A 5,893-nucleotide genomic window follows, 5' to 3' on the forward strand; every position below is an offset into this window, starting at 1 on the left:
GGAAGATATTGTTAGGGTTGGCTCAAATGAAGAAGGATCATCAGCATGTTCTCAGAGCTTCTTGCTGTGGCACTGAGGAAGATTTAGCACATTTGGATATCCATTTCCTTCCCAGCTCTAATCTTAACCCCCACCTCCTGCATGCTAAATGAACATCCCAGCACTTCATAATGGAGACAGGAAATTAATTCCTCATAAAGGGCTTTTTTTTCCTCTTCCTACCCCTCTTATTAAGACTCCTCAGCCCTGTCAACAGCCAGCTGAGCTTCCACAAGTCATAAAGGTGCATTTCTGCAGTCTCATTTCCTCAAGTCTTCTGCTTGATGGATTATGCCCATTAATAACCTTCACATTGGAAGAGCAGCTGCTGGGATTCACAGGACCTTGCTGGATGGTGTAACCCCAACCTTCAGCAAGGGCACTCTGGAAAATGCAGACATGAAGCAGGGGGGCTGATGATCTGAATCTGCTCTGCTCAGTCCCTGTTGGAGGCAGCAGTTAGAGAAAAAAAGACCCTCCCTGGTCTTGCTGACCAAGGATTCCCATGGGAACCTTCACAACTGGACCAACCCCCTGGACAACACCAGAAACCACGTCTTTGATCCTGGAGTCTGGTATAACTTTTATCATTTCCACACCTTTAGCACCCACTAATGGCATGCATCCATGTTTTCAGGATACAGGATGTCCAGAACCAGGTTTTAAAAGGAAAAAGTCCACGGAGTTGTCTAAAAATAATCTTTCCTTAACATATAAGTTAACCAAGAAGTGTAAATCCCCTATATTTTTTATCACAATTTTTCTCTTCAACCCATAATCTATTGGGAATTTTTTTTTTTTTTTTGATGGATGTGACTAATCTTTAATTTTAAAGAATATCATTTGTGATCATTAAATAGACCAAGCCGCATCAAAATGACAGATCTGGTTTAATATTGTGCTGTTTCACCCAGACTTGAGCTCAGCAGTGTAGGAGAAGTGGAGATGATGTCTAGTGAGATGGATGCTAAAACAGCAGGCAAGATTCTTGTGAAATGAAAATGGATCATCTCCATCTGATATGGATTTGGAAGCAAACAGGGTGAGAATTTGGAGCTGATATCAGAACCTGGAGGGCCGTGGAAAAGAAACACACAGATTGCATCCCCAGTTTTGGTAGAACCCTTAAAAAATGTAATTCATGTAACTCTCAAAAATAAAAGCACAAGACCAATTCAATGATCTCAAAACTAAGGAAAATATCCCAGGCACATGATGTTTGGAACTTCCCTTGGTTTCCTTTGCAAATTGTTATGTAACATTTAATTTTGATTTTTCACATACCTACACCATGTAAATTACAGAACAGCAGCATAATGTGGCTCTTCACAGGATTTTAAAGCTTTTCTAGCAGGCCTAGATGAAATGTTCTGGAGAAAAGAACAGTTACGCTGTGGTTGCCTAGCAAATGTCTCTGAGAAAGTGTTTCTGTTTAAAGAGAAAAACAAATTAAGTATAAACTGCCTGCAAGGCCACACTCCCCGGGGACAGTAGATTTCTGTAAGACTCAGAGGGCAAAATTGTCAAAATCTCTTGTTAAAATAGAGGCAGCACATTGCAGCCACAGACACCAGAGATATTAAAGTGAAAAACCCTGCTAGTTCTGGCTCAAAGTCAGAAATAACTGAGTGCTTCAAGATCTCTTGACCCCAGGGAGTTATTAGTAACATTTTTAAAGTCATCTTTAACATTATGTGTCTTTTGTTTTTAATATATTAAGAAACTACACTCCAAAGGGGAATGGACTCCTCAGTTGTGTGCCAGTCCCTGAAATACTAAGTTAGTGTCTCTAACTCCAGAGCCAAATCTGTGTGTCCATGGAGGGAAACACACGCTGTATCTGCCTCCTAATGGGTATTAAACTGTCTTTGGCAAGGGATTAATGGACTGGTTCATCTTTTCAAGCTCTTTCCTTTTTCTTTTGCTGAAATATTTCTTTAAAAACATTCAAATTCCCTCCTCCCTTCCAAAATCTTTTCCCACCTATTAATAAAACAGAGAAGTTGGCAACGTGGAGTCTCTGATGTTGTGGCCTCTGCTTTTCACTCAGGGGGATCAGCTGAGGGCCACAAAAGTCCTCTGGGGCCTGAAACACAAAATAATTTGTCCAAAGCCATAATCTTCAATGCCACAGAGTGGGAGCTGGAGAAAAACCACAGGACTCCCATCAGTGTGGCTTCATTCTGCTCTGGCCCCTTCCCCTCCAGCTTTTCTGTGCTTCCATAATGAGGTGTGGAGTCACTAATTAATCAGGGTTAAACCTGATTGTCCATCCAGCCGCAAAGTGTTCCTAAAACAATGTCACCAGAAGGCCAAAATAAAGATTTCTGGAGTTCTCAGTGAGAGCCTTTGACCTGTTAACTGCCCACAAAACCCTTCCAGTACAGATTAAATCTGGGGACTCTTTACCCTTTGGCAGGGGACTCATTTATCCACCTGTGGCCTCAGCTCTGAGCTCAGATCATGAAGGTTTTGTCTGTCAAGGGCTATTGCTCACATTTCTTCATTCCTTCAGAAGCAGGGGATCATCTTCTTGACCTGGGTTTTTGAGACATTGGGACAAGAGTGAGAATAAATATTTTCCTTCCTTATCATTCCAGAGGAGTGTTAATTTACACATTTTACGTCTGGGAGTCTTTCCAATCTGTATTAAGCTTGCTGAAAGGAAAGGGTATCATTTAAGCCAAGGCATCCAGGATGAAACAGCTCTAAAAAAAGACCCTCTGTGTTCCTTCCCCTGTGAGCTGTGAACTGCATTATTAACAAACATTCTGGAGTATCTCTCGGGGAGAAAAATCCTGGATATGTGGAAGTGGGAAGATGGCATGGACATCCCACAGGGATGCATAGGATCTGACTGGTTTCCTCCTCGCTGCAGAACAGATACAAACACAAAGTAGAGGATTGCTTAGGGCAGGAGACTCTACCCCTCCACTGCAGAATCTCACTGAACAAAGACAGGTCTCTGTGTGGTTTTTGCAGCCCCATGACTGAGGTAGTTGGCACTCACAGGCCTTTCCTAAACCCAGAGGAGGAAATTCCCAAATGGATCATTACTGCAGAATGGCCTCACTGGCTGGGTGAACATGCTGGATGCTCCTTGAATAAAACATACCTTGGCAAACAAATTAATTATCTCATTGTAAATATCTGATTCCAGCCTGGAAAATGGTTCATCGGTCTTGTCTGAAGCTTCTGATCCCAATTCTTCAGCTCTCCTGGCTTCCAGTGGTGACAAGATGGGACATGCAGCACACAGGAAAAGCTGATCCATGTTTGTAGTCCTTCTCAGCTATTTACAGAAATGTTTAGATGTAGGGGGAGTTTGATTTATGTGCCTTATCTTCCTCAAACCAGAGAGAACTCTTCCTGTCCCTTACACTGCTTAATGGATCTCTAACAGCCCTGCTTTCACAACATCAAATACACCAGAAAATAAGGGGGAGCAGGAGGAACCAAACAAACAGCTCTTTATTGTTTCCAGGTGTCCCTGATAATGGGTGGAGGAAAAAGTGGAGAAGAAAGAGGGGAGAGAGATAAGAAAATCCTAACTGGGTCCTTGGCACAAGCTCATCATGCATAAACATGGCAGGCAAAAAATCCCGAGTGTTAAAAGAAGTTCTTAGCTCCTGAAGATCCCAGGTGCTCAAAGGATGTCTGAAAGCAGACTTGCAGTTCTTTGTGGGCCTGTTTGCCTTCTCAGGGCCCTGCAGAGAAGCAGCAATGGCCAAGGTGGTGGTTCCCCACATGGGAGGCTGTGCTCCATCACCCAGCAAACCAGCCTGCAGCCAGCACACCCTGGAGGATGAACCAGCTGGGGAAAGTCCCTCCCCTTCAGCCTCAGGAGGATGAAAAGTCACCCAATTTATCTTTTTGGGGGTAACACAGTTTTTTCTCCTCCAGAGAGAGAGAGGTTGCTCATTACACACATTTTTATTGATCTTTGTGCATTCCTGCACAAAGCTATGCTGAAAACAGGTACGAAGAGTGTCATTTCCTTCACTCTGGCACTGTGTTTCCTATCTCCTCTGAACCAGACTGGTGCACAAACCAAGGCAATCCCAACCTCCACACACTCACCCACACCCAAAAAATGGCCTGGCCAAAGTGCGTTGGGCATTCATTATATTATAACAAAATCTTCTGCTGTATTTTCCCCTGCCTCCTATGCAGTCCCGTGCTTGGCTTCTGCCTTTTTAACTTTATAATAGCCTCCATTCTTATTTTGCTTTATGATTTTTTCTTCACTGACTTAAAAAAAAAAAAAAACCACTCAATTTGACAGCATTCCATTTGGAAATTCAAGAAGTCCACAAATAAGGCTCAAGACAGCCCCAAATATAGTTGCTAACAGAAATAGTAACTTTTATGAGGCTGGACAGCAACTTTTCAATTACATATTTTGACAGGCAAATGCCACTGAATGGGATGGAAGCACAGAGAAGGATATTTTTAAAAATGAAAAGTTCAGGTAGTTTTGGTCAAAAGCATTGCATTTCTCCTGAAATGTAGGGAAGAGGTGGAAAGAAAAAATAGAACAAAATTTGAAAAGGTGCAAAGAGTGGATTTAATCTGATTTGATCTAGATTCTTTGGTCCATTTCTCTCACACACCAATTTAATTTTGACTTTACCTGTTACCCTGATCCTGCATAGGAAAAATTATTGACAAATTTTCATGTTGTAGAGGAGAGAGAAGGGAAGATGAGAAGGCTCCAAAGCAGCTGGAGCAGTCCAGAGCCCAGTTCCCTTAGAATATAAATGAGAATTAAATGCTTAATTCCTGATGGTGGTGCTTGAAATCCACTGTGGTTCTTGCTGTAAGGCAGGGAGGGAGGGCTGGGATGGGCCTGGGCTCACTGGTGTGTCTGGAGCCCAGAACTGGAGATTACTGGAGTGTTTCCTTAATGGGCACCCTTAGCTCTGAGCACTCCAGGGAAACCTGTGGCACACAAGAACTCCCTTGTAAAGAGGTTTTTTCCTCTCTTTCCTATGGCTTCTCTGGGTCTGAGCTCAGTCTCAGCCTCTCCTTCAGTAAATTCTCTCATTTATTTAGAGATATCTCTCTTCTTCTCACTTGTTTCTTTCTAGAAAAGGAATAAAGAAATCAATAGCTTTTAGGATTCCATCTTCCTGTCCTTTTTGTTTTGAATGCGACTCTTTCAAACAATAATCAGGAGAAGCACATGGCCAAACAATGCTTTCAAGTAAGTTTGAGAAACAAGCTTTTAAAAGTCATATATATTTTTTTTCCCTGCAAGATAGGAATTGAAATCAGTAGATTTTGCTCATCCTACCCAAAAGCTGTTTTCAGTGAGGAGCTTAGATTACTCTGTTAGTAAAAGCCAAGGTGTGGCAGGTTGAACTCTCCCTGCCATGTCCACCTGCAGGATTCTCAATTCCCACACACGCAGGAGAGGTCCACACACACATTCATTTGTCCTTGATGGTTTAATTAGTACCTGAACCATTCAACACTCACGTCTTCATTCAAATGTCACCTCCCAAACCAAAGGGGGAGAATTTTCAAATTAAGGAATTCTGTTTTTTCTTCTGGATTAAGCACCCATTTAAAATGACATTTGCCCATCAGAGTCTGGAAGGCAAAGGAATATTCCTAATTTGAGATGTAAAAATGGTAAGACAGAGAGAGGGGGGACACAGCTGAGGAAGAAAGTGCTTGAGTGATGCACAGAGGGAATCCAGTGCAATGTGAGACCTTGGGATCCAGGGAGATTTTCACTAATGGTCTCTGCAAGTCTTATTATTTCATACATATTCTCATCCCTCTGACAGAGATACTGCATAAATCACTTCTCCTTGTCCCAGGCTGACCCCGTAACCTCTGAGAGATA

Source organism: Vidua macroura, chromosome 21, assembly GCF_024509145.1.
Source record: "Vidua macroura isolate BioBank_ID:100142 chromosome 21, ASM2450914v1, whole genome shotgun sequence".
NCBI lineage: Eukaryota > Metazoa > Chordata > Aves > Passeriformes > Viduidae > Vidua > Vidua macroura.